The sequence below is a fragment of the Phacochoerus africanus genome, chromosome 4, assembly GCF_016906955.1.
Source record: "Phacochoerus africanus isolate WHEZ1 chromosome 4, ROS_Pafr_v1, whole genome shotgun sequence".
Lineage (NCBI taxonomy): Eukaryota > Metazoa > Chordata > Mammalia > Artiodactyla > Suidae > Phacochoerus > Phacochoerus africanus.
Window position 1 is genome coordinate 81,953,375 of NC_062547.1, and position 16,608 is coordinate 81,969,982.

The 16,608-nt window shown below is 47.5% G+C and overlaps 1 pseudogene; it reads right to left on the bottom strand.

Annotated features, from left to right (window-relative positions):
• Positions 1 to 257: 257 nt before the first annotated feature.
• Positions 258 to 659, bottom strand: LOC125124316 (60S ribosomal protein L32-like; annotated as a pseudogene).
• Positions 660 to 16,608: the final 15,949 nt, after the last annotated feature.

Below are 16,608 nucleotides of genomic sequence, written 5' to 3' on the forward strand. Positions count from 1 at the left end.
GGAGGAAGTAGGTTAGAAACCCACCCTGCTTGTGTTCCAGGTGTTGGTAAAACAGTTTTTTCAAGTTTCATGGTTTTGGTAACACAGATACAATGTGCACACGAGCCCACTATTCACTTCAGCTCGGGATCCAAGCCACATCTGCTACAGCTTGTGGCAATGCCAGATCCTTAACTCACTGAGACCAGGGATCGAACCAGCATCCCCATGGATACTAGCTGGGTTCTTAACCTGCTGAGCCACAGCAGAACTCTTGTCTATTCATTTTCTTTGCCGTGAAGTCTGGCATTTCGATTGGTGACCCTGATGGCCAGCTGGGCCATTCTCTCCACGATGGCTTTGCGGTTCTTGGAAGAGATGTTGTGAGCAATCTCAGCACAGTAAGGTTTGTTGCACATCAGCAGCACTTCAAACTCCTTTACATTGTGTACCAGAAACTTCCGGCAGCCACTGGGCAGCATGTTTTGTTTTCTTGTTGCTCCCATAACCAATATTGGGCATCAAGATCTGGCCCTTGAACTATGCACTCTGTTGTCAGTGCCTCTGGGTTTCCCCCATTTCTACTTAATTTTGACATATTGGTCTGACTGGGGCCGGATGAACTTCTTGGTCCTCTTTTTGATGATCTTGGGCTTCAAGAGGGGTCTGAGAGTGGCCATGATGCCAGGCAGGAGATGGCTGCACCTCCGTGGGCAGCTGGTGTTGGTAAAACTTGAGGTTTAGACTCTTTACTTTCTCCAATTTTGTTTTCATTCCATCACACATTTATTATACCCACTGACAGGCATCATGGAAACAGGGAAGCACACAGATGGGAGAGCGAAGGATTTTCACTTCTTCCTTTTCATCCTGGTCCTGAACAAGTTATGGAATCCTGGACTTGGAAGAAAACTGAGGTGTTCCCCGGGCTGGCTGCCTAGGAGAGGGATACTATGGTTGGCATGTTTGTATCTCCCTCAAATGCAAATGTCTAAATCCTAATCCCCAAGGTGATAGCAGTGGGAGATTAGGAGCCTTTGGGAAGTGATTAGATCACGAGGGTGATGCTTTCAGGATTGGGATGAGTGCACTAGTAAGAGAGGTTCCAGAGAGCTCCCGAGCCCCTTCTGCCATGTGAGGACACTATGAGAAGCCCATGACCTGGAAAAGGGCCCTTGCTTGACCATGTTGGCACCTTGATCTCAGACTTTCAGCCTCAAGAACTGTGAGCAATCAATAAGCTGCTCAGTCTGTGTTACTTTGTTATAGCAGCTTCAGTGGACTAAGATCACTACAAGAAGGGTCTCTGGAAGGATGTGGGTATCCAGCCCCCCTCCTCACGCCCACCCCACACACTTCCCTGGTGGTAGAATGCATTACCTTGCAAAAGGGCACAGGAGAGGGGAAGGACCTCTGAAGCAAGAGCAAAGAAGTATGAATTCTAGTCCTGCCTGCACTGCTGAGTGGCTACAAGATTTGGACAAGGCACTTCTCCCTCTTTGGGTCTCAATTTACTCATGTGTCAAATCAAGGGATTGGACCAGCGGACAATAATAATAACCTAGAGGGCATCACTGCTTGGGTGCTTTGTGTGCACGAGATTCTGAGTTAAGGGCATGACATAAATCATCCATTTTCACTCTCCCAACAGCTCTTAAGGTTGTTTTTTTTTTTTTTAAAGAATCTGAGTGTCAATAAAAATCATATTAAATCTTATCTCTTTGTGTATCTGAAAATTATTCCAGCCACACTGTTATATATTTGCAGACATGAGCCTCTTGATAAAGAACAAGGAATTTCCAATTAGAAACATATCAGGGAGGATTAGGTGCTACTGTATGTAACAGAAATCCCAAAGTCACCGGAGCTTAAACACATGGGGTTTATTTTACTGTATCAAATAGGCAGGAAGGTAGAGTGTAGGGCTGATATGGAAGCTTCAGAAATTCATCAGGGACCCAGGTTCCTTCCATCTTTGTGCTCTGCTGCACAAGACTTCCATCCTCAAGGATAGCACGTGATCCAAGAAGACTCCTGGACCTCCCACTCTCACAGCCCCACTGGAGGCAGGAGGAAGAGGAAGAGAGGAAGGGCAGAAAGGAGTGTGCTTTGGCTGAATCAGCTTCTTTGAGGCAGTCTTCCTGGAATGCCTGCAATTCACTTTAGTTTGCACATCCTTGGACAGAACTTAGTTATGTGGTTGCACTTACCTGCACAAGAAGAGTGGGAAACATAGCCTTTTAACTGGACACATTGCTACCCTGAATAAATCTGGGTTCTGTTTGTAAGGCAGAAGAGGAAGGAACACTGGCTGGCAAATGGGAGACTCTGTTACAGATGCCTATGTACAAAGATTGTCTGTATAATCACAGACCAGAATGGTATAAATGGACCATTTGGCAGATGTACTAACATAGTGATTTGAACCTGGAATATAAAACGCCAATGTGTGGTTGTGTGAGAAACCCCAGCTCTAACTGGTTTAAACAAGAAGGACACTTATGAGGCCACATATTTTACTTCTAAGGGGAAGGTTAGCTTCGGGGTCGGTGGACTGGGCAATTCAGCAATATTGCCAAGCCTGGGGTCTGTCCACCCATCTGTTCTGCTGTTGGCTTCATCAGAAGCAGCTGGCTACACTGGTTCCAGGAATCACATCCAGAACCAATAATATCCAGGCAAAGATAAGAGAACATTATTTCCAGTGACTCTCTCCTGGGAGCTACGAAATGTTCACACAAGTCTCTTGTGCTTCAGTGCCAGCGTTGGATTATAATCTACCTCTGGACAAATCATTGACAAGGGTAATTAGGCTATGTCTGGAGCTGGGATCAGCTTTCCTGAAGCTCGTGATTACCTGGGGGATAGTAAATACCTGAACAAAATTGAGGTTCTGTTTACAGGAGCCAGAGGAAGAGGCACGCTGGTAGGCAGCCAGCAGTGTTCACTGCAGTTTAGAGACAAGTACATCATCTCTATTTTGTGGCAATGGGATAATGGCTCTGAGAGGTGAGGCAATTCTGGTTGTGCAACTAACGAGCATCACAGAGAGAGCCTGAACCAGGGAGGGTCATCCCAGATTTTTTTTTTAATGATTTTGATTTTTTTCCATCTTAGCTGGTTTACAGTGTTCTGTCAATTTTCTACTGTACAGCAAGGTGACCCAGTCACACCTACATATATTCATTCTTTTTTCTCACTCATCCCATATTTAACCTGCTTAGCATCACGTTCTGCAACCAGAGAAGAGAGGCTCTCAGAAGTCCCTCCCCCCTTTTTTTTTTTTGCTCTTTTAGGGCTGCACTCACAGCATATGGAAGTTTCCAGGCTAGGAGTTGAATCGGAGCTGCAGCTGCTTGCCTATGCTGCAGCCACAACAAAGTGGGATCTGAACCTCCTCTGCAACCTACACCACAGCTCATGGCAATGCCAGATCCTTAACCCACTGAGTGAGGCCAAGGATCGAACCCCTATCCTCATGGATACTAGCTGGATCTGTTTCAGCTGTGTCACAATGGGGACTCCTCTCAGAAGTCATCTCTATCCATGCTTTCCAAACCTCAACCATTTGTCCCCCACCTTTGTAATGTTTTTCTCGTATTTACTTGTACCTACACAATGATTTGCTCAATATTTTGATTTAAATAATACCCCCTTTCTAATTATTGTTCAAATAAACTCACCAGTTTTATATCAACAACTGCATTTTAAAAGGAAACAAACACACTGGCATAAATAGAAAATTAGTATTGCTTGCCAGAAATAGAAGGCAAATCATAAAAAGAAATACAATGAAAACAACACTCGTATCTATTCTAGAGATGCCTTACCTGATAGAGGTACTGAGCTCAAGGTCTGCTCTGTTTCTGTTTGAAGAATGGCCGGGAGTGAGGAAAGCGTTGAAGACTTACCAGCAACAAACAGAAGCTTTCTACTTGATGAAATAAAGACTTAAAGAGAATGGAAAACAGTAGTGCTTTCTTATGATGCAATTCAATGCCATGGAGGACTCCTCCACTTACTTGTGAAGTCATCCCACATGACAGTCTTTGAGAAACCTTAACTTAGATTGAAGCCTGATGGGTTAGTGACTGCCTCATTACACAAGAGATGCAACATCTCAGGGGTGTACAGCCACAGCCCTCATTCTCAGAGCTCTGTGGTTTAGCTGGTGCTCAGCCCATCCAGGCAGGAATTGATTAGGTGACTCTTCTTTCTAGTGGGGAACAGGGCTGGCAAACTTTTTCTGTAACAAGTAACAATTGAGACTCTATGGACCACACAGTCTTTGTTGCATTGACAAACTTTGTTTCTGCTGTAGTGGTGTGAAAGCAGCCCTGAATACAATGTAAAAGAAATGTGCCTTTCAGATGTGTGTATTAATAAAGCTTTATTTATGAACACTGACATTTGAATCTCACATAATTTTTGTATGTTACAAAATAGTGTTTTTCTTTTGATTTTTTTCCCCAACCATTTAAAAATGTAAAAGCATTCCTAGCTCTAGGGCCAAATAAAAAAAGTGACAGACTAGATTTGACCTGAAGTCTGTAGTTTGCTTGCCGCTGGTTTGAAACAAAAACTATCACTGCCTCTGCCAGGTTGACTTTCTGGGTGTGTGAACTGTGCAAATGCACAGGGCCATGAATATAGCAATCATTGATCTTGAATGATTATTGATACTTTTTGAATAAGAGACCCTGCCTTTTCATTTTGCAATGGAACCTGAAAATTTGTAGCCTGTTGTGGCTCTGCTCACAAGATGTGTGGAGGCATGGAGAATTATCCTCCAACAGTGGCCTGATTGGTTCGCACTCTTCCTGGTGATGTCAGAACTGCAAGAAGCTAAGTGGAAATGCCTAGGTCTGTTAGTGTCTAGGCCTGGAACAGGCTCCTGGTCACTTTTATCCACTTGTTTTGGCCAAAGCAAATCATATGGCCAAGCCCAAAGTCAAAGAAAGGGGAAATACACTATGTTCTTTTTTTTTTTTTTTTTTGTCTTTTTAGGGCTGTGCCCTCGTCGTAAAGAGGTTCCCAGGCTAGGCGTAGATTTGGAGCTGCAGCTGCCAGCCTACACCACAGCTGTGGCAATGCCAGGTATTAGATGCATCTGCAACCCACACCATAGCTCATGGCAATGTTGGATCCTTAACCCACTGAGTGAGGTTGGGGAGCAAACCTGAGTCCTCATTACCACTGAGCCATGATGGGAACTCCCTACGCCCTATTCTTTAAATGAGAGAGACTCATCACATGACAAAGGGCTTGGATGTAGGAAAAACTGAAGAATTGGGGCCAATAATACCATCTACCACCAACCCTAGACAAGTATGAATCATTCTGGCTGTTTGCAAACATCCAGTATAAAGAACTCATTACCCCGTCTTCTTGTCTATAAGTTGTATTTGTTCCCTGTTCCATCAGCCCAGGCAGAGGCAAGGACAAAAGATTGGTGTGTGTCCTGGGGTTGATTTCAGGGAGCAGTCATGCACAAATAGACTTTCTTCCCAGTCTATGGGAGCAGGGAGACAAACAGCTCAGGACTGATTTAGTTTGTGCAGAAACAAGGGACGGGAACTAGCTGGCATTTCAAATGTACAAGCCAGCATGCCAATCTCCTCCCACAAGCCTCAGCAAGCTCTCTTTCCTGGAAGAGTCCGCTTGGGAATCTTAGTACTTTGGATAGCACCTTCATGCTGAAAAACTGGAGAAGAAAAATGTCTGGCTCACATTCTACTTTGGGAATTCTTTCTAGGTTTTAAACACATTTGAATAAATAGAGTGAGTCCATAAATATATATATATCTGATTGTACCGCTGTCTTGCTTAAAGTCCTTTCCTGCTTCCCACAGCCCATGCTTGGCTTCACATCATGGCTCTCTATGACCTGGCCACCATCCGCCTACACAAAACTGCATTTCCTTCTATAACCTGCTGAGTGGGAGCATCTGGACACACCGACCATCTTCCACCTATAGGTCTTTGCACCCACTGTCACCACCCTAGAGGTCACCAGTGTGATAAACCATCTCAAATACCCTTAGACAAAAAAGGAAAAATGATTGGCTTGTGTAGTTGAATATCTCATGGTGCAGGGAGCTTCAGTCATGCTGAGAAGCTTAAATCATGCATGTAAAACTATGTTTTCCTCTATGTTGGCTTCATTTCGTAGGCAGGCACTCCCCTCACAGTGATCAGCAGCAACTCTGGGGGAGGGGGCGAGCGAGGGAAACAAAATTCTCTTTTCTAGACATTCCAGCAAAAGTCACAGGGCTGATTTTCATTGGCTGATTAGGATCATGTGTCCATTATTAAGCCAATGACTATGGGAGCTAGTATGTACTAACTGGCCAGTTGCAGAGCCTGTGTCAGTTCACACCTTCCCTGATTTCTGCATGCCCCTGGCTTTCCGCCCACATGGCCCTCAATTCCTGCCTCTGTGCTTGTCCCCTCAGATCAGCTACTGGTGTGCACACCTTGCATACCCTCCATCTCCACCAAAAAACCCCATCACACTTGTGATTTTATGAGTTTAATAGCTTGAGCAAGATCTGAGGGTTAAGAAAGAATCATATGGCTCATAGCAGAGCTTTCTGCTGTTAGGCTGGCTCCCCACTTGCCTCCTGCCCCTTTCCAAGAACACCTTTCTCCCAGTGTGGTGCTCCCCTTGACTCCCCCTCCTGCCCCTGCAAGGCACAGCCCTGCCAGTCCAGTCTGCACTTACCTATCATGCCTTCCTCCTTTCTTGATGGCCCCTCCTCTGAATTTTGATAAATAATTTACAGTGACAGTCCTAATAGTCTATTGAGTCTCTCTCCTCTCTGCAGGACCTAAGCTCCCTGAGGGCAGGGCCGAGTCCAGGTCATCTCTGTGCCTCCAATGCTTAAGACTGGGCATGGTACTGAATAGGCACTCCATGGAGGCTGAATTCCACAACCCCTTTCAGCCAAAGGCTGCATTAAAAAAAAAAAAATCAGAAAGAATTTCTTTGGCTCTGCAGGAAGCACGGGGAGTGTGGGTGAGTGATGATTTCAGCAGAAATGCCATGGGACGCATTGGGTTTTCAATTATTTATGGGACTAAGGAGACGTGTTCCCAGAGCACCGCGATACATTCTGAGGATGTCAGGGCAGAATGTGAGTGACTTTGTTCCTTAGAGTTCCTGCAACTCTACTCTGCAGATGCCAGGGAGGGGGACTGTTAGTGCTTTTCCTTTCTTTTTGCAGCAACAAAGAGCTACAAAGAGCTCAGTTCTGCTCCTGCCTGGCTACTGTTTCTCGTGTACTGGCAAGGGTGGTAAAATGAGAGTAGGACAGCCTCTGGAGACAGAGGGAGCTGCTCTGCCCTGGGTCACTCTGTGCTTCCCCCCTGCTTTGGACTGTCGTGTTCTCATCTGGGCAACAGAGACCAGCGTGTCTTCCCTTACAGAGGGCTGGGGCATTCAGGAAAGCTCAAAGCCCAGCACTGGCTGCAACCATAAATGTCCATTCGATGGTAGCCCTGTGCCCTGTCCTGGCTAAGCTGGGTCCAGCTTGAACGTGTGTGGCTCTGAGTTCTTTGAGTCTCCCACAGGTGCAGAGTTTCTGGATGGAAATTTGAAAACAATTTACAAAAGATTTGCCTTTCATTTACACCAGTGGATAGAGGTTGTATAATGATCTTCAAGGGCTTTCTTCTTGTTTATGGAGGGAAATGTCAAAGGGTTTTCAGGCCAGACTGTTAGTGCTTTTCTCAAGAGCAGAGAGAATTTGCCAGCTCCAAGGACAGGAGCTACATTGGTCCAGAAGGTCGTATGGGACATGCATAGGCTCTACACTCAGACACCTTTGAGCCTTCACCTTGTCCTTTGGAAATCCTGGAAGGGATTGGGGATAGTGGCGGCCTCTGGAGCCCTGTCGCCATTGGTGCTGGCCCTGATTTTTATCATGGACTTGGGAGACTTTCTAGGATGTTCCTATGATGCCCAACAGAGACTGGGATCATAGAGGCATCCTCAATTCTCATATGCCATAGCTTCTTAGTAAGTTATTGTTGAAGGCTCTGTTTAATGTGGAAATAGCCTTGGACTGGACTAGAGTGGAACTGGGTACGAATTATATGTGTGCTTGTCTATGTGTCCATTCCCTCTGAACATCGATTTCTTTTTACACAATTTTTAAGTAATTACAGTTGATTTACCCTGTTGTGCCAATTTCTGCTGTACAGCAAAGTGACCCACTCATACATACATACATACATGCATATATATATATATACACACATTCTTTTTCTTATATTATCTTCCATTACGTTCTATCCTAAGAGCCTGAATACAGTTCCCTGTGCTGTACAGTAAGCCCTCATTGCTTATCTGTTCTAAATGTAATAGTTTGCACATACCAACCGCAAACTCCCCATCCATCTCACTCCTTCTCCCCTTCCCCTTGGCAACTACAAGTCTGTTTTCTATGAACATCAATTCCTTCATTTGTGAAAGAGGGTAGAAAACCACCAACAGTGCTGTGTGTTTGAGGACAGAAAGCAATCACAGCTGGAGAAGCACCTAACACATGGTTAGGTCTCAAACCATGATGGTTTTGCCTTCTGAGTACCCTCCTGCCTTCTTCAGAAGTACAGACATCTCCATTTTTCCCCTTATGCTTCCCTAAATAAATGATTTTCTCCTTAAGTACTGCCTTCTAGATAAATAAAACTCTCGTATTTAATTTGATTGTTTTCCTGTTTGTTTAATTACTACCATTAAGATGTTAGTGCTTTCTTGTATTTTCATCATGGCAAATGTGATATTTTAGCTCCACTTTGGGTTACTGGATTTGTCAAGTTTCTGCTGTTGCTAGTATCTGAAATTTGAGTCAATGTGGCTTAAGGAAAAGGGGAGATTAACTTGGTGTCTGTAATGAAATATTTTAGAGGATTGTTTTAGCCGAAGACAAGGCTGCACCCAATCAGACAATGGCCCAGGATGCAGGGTCTGTTTCTTGGCTCCGTTCCCCTGTGTTGCCCTCATTCTTGGGGAGACCAGCATTTTGTTTCCATCCTCTTCTCGCAATAGAACCGCTGGAAAGAGTTTTCCTTTCCCGTGAAGAGTCACCAAGAATCTTGGGTCTTGGATCCAAAGCTGGCAGCTGGAGAACTGTGACATGCTGGCCAACCCTGCTAGGTCCTGTGCCTGCAGCTGGGGATGGGGACATGCAAGTCTCATGGGCCACGAGAGGCATGAGATGGGTCCCAGAGGGAAATCAGGTCAGGGCTCTGCTAGTCAAGGCAGCAGGGAGCAGCAGTAACGATTATTTTCACTACTATTTTACAAATGAAGAAATAATCTGTGCCTTTTAGCAGCTAATTCAACCACCCCTGATAAGCTTATTTCCTCCAAAAGGTGGAACCTCGGTAACAACTAGTTAACTTATAAAGCCCCTTTTTGGGGGACCAGCTTGCCTGTGTTGACCTCGGGGTCTGTCCAGGGCTCTCTGTGGGGCTGGTGACAGAGGTGCTCTGATGGGGCTGGGTACGGGGTTCTTAGCCTTGTCAAGGGGGGCGGGGTCCTTGACGATCTCGTGCAAAACCTCCGTTCTGCATCTTCATTTCCTTATCTGTGAAATGAAAGCCAATCCCTTCATCCTCCCAGAGGTGTTTGAAGGATTCGTTGAAGTGAGGAGCTCTTCACAAGCGTTCTGTGATGTGAACGCAGGGTGGACTCTGAACTGATGTGACCTTAGGCGAGTGGCAGAAGCTCCTTGAACTCTGCCCGTAGCAGGAGAAAATGATGATCCTGTGTCCAGGCTCAGGCAGGCATGAGCCGCTCAGTAAGCATTTGGAGATGGAGAGGAGAAAGAACTTTGTAAGCCGTAAATATCTACTGGGTGTCAGGTGTTTTCAGTGACACGCTCTCACAGTCACTAAGCTACATAGATGAGGAAATTGAGGCTCAGAGAGGCAAACTCACTCCTCTGAGATCACAGAGCTGAGGGGCAGAGCTAGGCTGCGAGCCTATGTCTTTACCACTGTGGCAGTCACTTCCCATGTACAGCCCTCACCTGTCGGACCTGGCGGAGAGCTCACCTCTCATGCAATACCTCGGGGACTCCCCAGCTGGGTAGGGCCTCTTCTCTGTCCCCCCACCTCCCATCTAGGTCCGCCTTCACAGCTCTTACTCCCTGGAGTTGTAACTGTCTATTTGTGTGTCTGTCTTCTCTCACTGGCCTGGGGGATCAGGCTTGATGTGCCTGAGAGCCCCTGGTCCCCCATGTACCACTAGGAGTGGAGATGAAGTAGTAAAAAGAGAGCTTCCGGTATCATGCCCAGATCTCCCTATTGGACCTTGAGCAGAGGTCCTGAACCTTGCCGAGCCTCAGCTTTTTCTTCTGTGAAATGGGAATAACAGGACCTTCTCAGCCGCATTGTCATCAGGATAGAAGGAGTATAACAGTAGTAACTCACATCATTTGAGGGCTTACTCATTCTATTTATTTCTTCCAACAATCTTTGAAGGCAGGCACTAGAATCATGCATATTTTATAGATGAGAAACAGATTGAGAGAGAAGAACTGATTTGCCCAGAGTTGCACAGCTGGACTCTACAGCATCCAATGGTGGGAATTCGATAAGGGGATCTATAATAATGACAAACATTCACAGAATAACTGAAACCACAGGCCCCTTGGTCCTTGCTAAATACCAAGCTCACCCAGGGACAGTTACTGGGGCTATGACTGGCTTGGGAGGAGAGTGTGGCTCCATCCACCAGAGTTGGGGTGGCTTCTGGAAGTAGGCTGGTTTGGGGCAGAATAGCTTCCCCCCGAGAAGCCACTGAACTCACGAAATCTGATGTTCTGATCTGGAGAAATTGCTGTACCCCCCACCTCCATCCCAAATTTTCATTGCATCTTCCTCTTAGCTACATCCTATTCCTTCCATGGGAAGAGCTGCAGCAGCCATGCACATTCTTTCAGGAGCAGCCTCTGACATTGCTGGAGCATCTGTAGCCTATGCTCCCGCCAAGGAAGGAAGGGTGGAGAGAAGCACAGCATGGGGTGGCTCAGCATTGAACAGGCTGCATTTAAACTCTGGCTCTGATATCCACCAACTGGGGTGACCTTGGTCTGGTCACATTTCCTCTCTGAAGGCAGGAGCAATCACCACTTTGTTTCAAAGGAAATAAAGTGTCAGTAAAAGCCCCTAGCACATGATACGTGCTCAGAAATGCTTTCTCCTTCTTCCTCCCACTCCCCTTTCTTCCTGAGACATTTACTGAGAGCCTGCCTGGAACCAGATGTAACAGAGGGAGGATAGGTTCTTTGGAATCCCCAAAGAGCTATAGCGTTTGGAGTTGGATACAAGGATCAGGGCTAATTCCAATATGAGGTCCCCTCTCCCATGCTCAGTTTCCTGATCTGGACATAATCATAGATCTCTTGCCAGGAAATGCACTGTCCTGGACTCCCTCAGCATGGAGCCCCCAGGTGAGCGACTATTTGACTCCTGGATGAGGATCTCTTAAGATTCAAGGAGGAATTCCCATCGTGGCTCAGTGGTAACGAATCTGACTAGTAGCCATGAGGATGCTGGCTTGATCCCTGGCCTTATTCAGTGGGTTAAAGATCTGGCATTGCTGTGAGCTGAGGTGTAGGTCACAGATGTGGCTCGGATCCCATGTCACTGTGGCTGTGGTGTAGGCTGGCAGCTGTAGCTCTGATTTCACCCCTAGCCTGGGAACCTCCATATGCCTTAGGTGTGGCCCTATAAAGACCAAAAAAAAAAAAAGATTCAAGGAAAGAAAGAGGTCTGTGGGTGGGGACTCTCCTTCTTGGCCTGGCTAAGGTTATGACTTAGCTGGGTGAGATTGGGAACCCTGGGGGTGCTGGGCCCTCATTTCCTGCTGTCAGAGCCAGGTGACATTCAGGGACTCATCAGGGAAGAGCTGGAGATATTTAGAGTAGGAGGGAGGGGACCATGGAAATATGGGGGGAGGCAGTAGTGGTGGAAAACTCAAGAGACTGTCCCAGTGCACAGCCAGTGAGGGCTGGGGCTGGGGCCAGCACTGGAAAGTGGAGGGGCATCAGGGAGAGGTGGCCAGTCAGGCTTTCCCTGAGGGCTGGAAGAAAAGTAAGTTTATGGAGCAGACTTGGACCCACTGTACAGCAAGAGGATGATTTTCCAGAGAAGTAGTAATCTCCCTGTTGTTGGAGGCATTCAAGTAGATATCCATAACTGTCAGGCAGAGACGTGGAGGGGCTAAGACATCAGGAACATCAAGGACCCTTCTTGATTCTCTGTTTAAAAGATGCCAGATGATCCTCTGTTGACTGACCTCGGCCTTGCAGAGAAGACCCCAGAGGGAGAAGCTTTGAGTTGGCTTAACAAGGACAAGGCACAGCAATCTTGGCAAAGTGTCAACAATGCTTCCCTTTCCCCTTCTCAAGGATGGCAGCTGTTGGCTCTCCTGCAGCTTAGCATCTGGTTCTCACAGATTCATGGAAGGTCATATTCTAGGAGGTAAGAGTAGCCAGAGAGCAGGTGGGCAGCTCCTTACCTAAGGGTGAAAGGACAGAGAAGGCCAAGGGGGCTCTGAGAAGGCACTTGGGTGAGGTGGCCCCCTGCAGAGATCAGGATCCTATGGGAAGTGTTCTAAGCAGGACCAGGTGAGCTGACAGTGTGGAGCATCAAGGGCAGCTTCCCTGGAAAGTTGCATGAAACGGTTTTGAAGGATGGGGAAGATTGAGGAAAAGGGGAGAGACTTTGCCTACAGCCCCCCGAGAGACCAGTGCTGGAGGCTGCATTTGTCAATATCCACTTGGTTGCCACCGCAAGAAATGAGATTAAAGCCAAATGGGATTTTGCTGTTGTTATTGTTCACGTAATTGAGAAGTTCATTGTTGGCTTCAGGCAGAGCTAGATGCAGATTCTCAGACAATGTTACGGTCTCCTTTATGACTCAAGCCTTCTTTCTCTATGTGTATTGTCTCAGAGGAGTTGGCCAAAGATGACAAGAAGCAGCCGATTATTCCCCAGTCACTCCAGAATAACTTACAAGTAAGGTCTCAGGTCCTGGCTTGGGTCACTCCCACCCCTGAACCAGGCATGGAAGGCTCTGGTTGGCATCAGCTGGCTCATGTGCCAACCTCTGGGTTAAGAATGTGCAAAAGTATTTTCATAAGGAAAGCTGAGGTTCGGTTACCAGATGAGGGAGCGTGGATGTAGGCAGGGCATGAATACATGTCTGTGGCGGGCTGGAGGTACTGATCCTGCAGACCAGCTTCTGAAACCTTTCCTTCTGACTCCTGCACACTCCTGGCTTCCTTGTCACTGCGCTTTGGCCCCCTGCACAGATGTTCCTTTTCTTGTCTGAGCATCCTCTTGGTGACCATGATGCCCCCCAGAGATGTCCACATCCTAATCCTTGGAACGTGTGATCTTCTATAGCACAAGGGACTATCTGGATGTGATTAAGTGAAGGATCTCGACATGAGAAGATCTCTTGGAATACCTGGGTGGGCTTTCTATAATCACCTAGTCAGGTAAGGGTGCTAATAAGGAAGGAAGGGAGCAGGAGAGGCCAAGGAGGGGATCTGAGGGCAGAAGCAGAGATGGGAGGGATGCAGCTGGAGGCTGAGGGTCACGAGCCAAGGGATGCAGGCTGCCTCTAGAAGCTGGAAAGGTGGGGAAACAGATTCTGCCCTGGAGCCTCCTTGAGGCCCATTTTGGACTTCCGACCCCCCAGAATGGTCAGTTAATGCACTTGTATTGTTTTAAGCCATTAAGCTCATGGGAATTTGTTACAGCAGCCACGGGGAATCAATATACCCCTTAGGACCTGGCATCCGACCTGAATCTCTTACTCCACACTGATTTCCTTCCATCCATCACCCAAAAGCAGAATCATCTCCCAGGAGCTCACCCAGAAAGGAAAGTTAGGATTCAGGTCTGTTCCTCTTGACCAGCCCCACCCCACACAGCAGGCTGAACCATGCTCTGGACTGTCCCTGTCATCCTCCTTTGGGACAACTGCCACCCTCCTGGCAGGACTCAGCTTAAATGTCATCTCCCCTGAGGGGTCTTCCCTGTGTTCCTTCAACATGCTATCAGCCCCCCTTCCCTGCACACTCCCCACCAGCTCAGATCACAGTGGGGTGTCATTGCACATTTTTATAGCCTCTAATGATCTTGAGCTCATTGAGGCCTTTGATGGCATCTGATTCATCAGTGTGTCACTGGTTCCCCTCACAGAGTCTGCACGTAGTAGGTGCTAAGTAAATATTTACTGAATGAGTGAATGACAGTAGATGCACCGCTAGGGATGTGGGGTAGGTCAGAGAGATGCCCCCCAAAAAATGAGGCTGGACTTGACTGCTGCCCACTTCCGGCAAAATCCACTCTCACCGTGGTTCTTACCTCCCCTGTAGTTAGATGGGACCATGGGCTGAGTTTTGAATTTTGGCCAATGAAATGCAGGCAGAAGCAATAGTCTCCCTTTGGGAGCTGAGGCTTTTAAGGAGCAGGTGTGGCCCTCCTCATTTTCTTTCCTTCCTAAAAATGGAAAGAGGAGTTCCCTTGTGGCTCAGCAGTTAACGAATCCGACTAGGAACCGTGAGGTTGTGGGTTCAATCCCTGGCCTCTCTCAGCGGGTTAAGGATCCGGCATTGCTGTGAGCTGTGGTGTGGGTCACAGACACGGCTCAGATCCAGTGTTGCTGTGGCTGTGGCATAGGCAGGCAGCTGTAGCTCCATTTGGACCCCTGGCCTGGGAAACTCCATGTGCTGCGGGCGTGGCCCTAAGAAGCAAAAAACAAACAAAAAACTAACTTGAAAGAGATGGAGACAAGGCTCTTGTTTTCAAGGGGATATTGTTTATAAGTGGAGCCCGCTCCCCCATAGTGATGAAGAGGAAACTCCTACTGACCAGGAATCCAGTTTCAGGGCTGGAATGTGAAGAAGAAACCAAATTCGGATGTGTAGAGCCCTTTTTTATTTGGATCTGTGTTTCAGTGGCTTGTATTACTCTAATTAATACATGAATGGGTACCTGGAAGTGAGGGTGTTGCCATAACAACAAGCCTGAAATCTATGGCCTGGCCTGGGGTTGGGCAGCGGGTGGGGAGGATGGAGAGATCACAGGCAGGAAGGCTGGGGACTTGTGTCCTGCAGAAGAGAACAAGATGAACTGATTTTTTTTTTTTTTTTTGCCACACCTTTGGCATGCAGAATTTTCTGAACCCGGTATTGAACCACACTACAGCAGTGACAATGCTGGATCCTTGACTTTTAGGCCACCAGGGAACTCCATGATGAACCGATGATATCACTGAGGCCCAGAGAAGCCAGGGGTCTGCCTGAGGTTGCACAGCAAATGGCAGGCAAGCTGCAATGAATTCCCAGGACTGTCTGTCCCAAGTTCCCACCCATCTCTCTCTCTTCCCATCCACTCCATCCTCCATGAGTCTTGCCAGCTCTCAGGTACTCTGAAGGAGGAATCTTGCTTCCTGCCTGCAAATCTCCAACTTGCCATGCTCCACGCTGCAGGGATGGACCCAGGGACATAAGAGGGAGTTCCAGGGGCCCGGACTCATTGTATTGGACTGTGCCATGGACTTTTGCTATTCTTTAGCCTCGCTACTCCTTTCTCCGGGGGATTTGCCTCTCCTGAGCTCTGTGTGGGGTCGTCCTGGGGCTGCCCAGCAAGATGCAGGCCAGGCTAGGCCAGGGGGTGGTCTTACCTCAGGGTGAGATGCCAAAGGCCCCTCATCCCGGTGGGGGCAGCCTGGCAGAGAGTAGAAGCCTTCTCCCCAGCTGCGCCCCTGCCCCAGAGCTCCTCTGGCATGGACTTGGGCTGAGCTCCATGCCCCCAGCACTCCCTTCATTTTTGTGAGCTACCTGACATCTTTCCAATAGACTCAGTTCCCTCAAGTCAGGGTTTAGGGCTTCCAGCCAAGCACTCTTGATGATGCAGATAGAAACTCTAGCGGAGAGCGGGAGAAAAAGTATTTCCCAGAGCCTTCCTCGGAGCAATGCAGGACACATTGGTGGAGCACCTGACTGTGTGCTGGCTCCTGTGCTGGCCGCTGGGGCTCCAGAGAGGCATCAGTCTCTTTTGCAGCCTGGGAAGCTCACTGTCCATGGGCAAGGGCAGGAGACAGTGGAGGGACAGGCACCCATGTCAGTGCTTGGCTGCGTCTCCTGCGTAATCAACTCCCAACTGCTAATTCAATTGGCACCCCGAAGGGTTTGCTTCTGTTTCTTCTCATTTCCCGTAAAAAAAATCAATAAACTGTTCATGATGTCTTTAATAGAGACTAAATCAGAGCTTTTTATAACCATATTATGGGGTTGGCATTTTCAACATTTTTTTCCCCTAAAGCTAAAGTTGGGTTAATGTGGCATCATTTGGGAGTCAGACAGCAGACTGAATCTATTGGTTAATGATGAATTAACCAATCATCAATCTGCGTTTGGCAGTTTATCATTTCTGGAGACTCCTGAGGGCATAGCAACAACCTTGCCGTTTAGAAGACCGAGGCTCAGGGAAAGGAAGGAATTTGCATAAATTCACACAGCCTGGATGGAAATGGCAGAGCTGGGGTTTGATCCTGGACCTGTCTGATGCTGTAGTCCTGGTTTTCTTGTTGAACAGTGC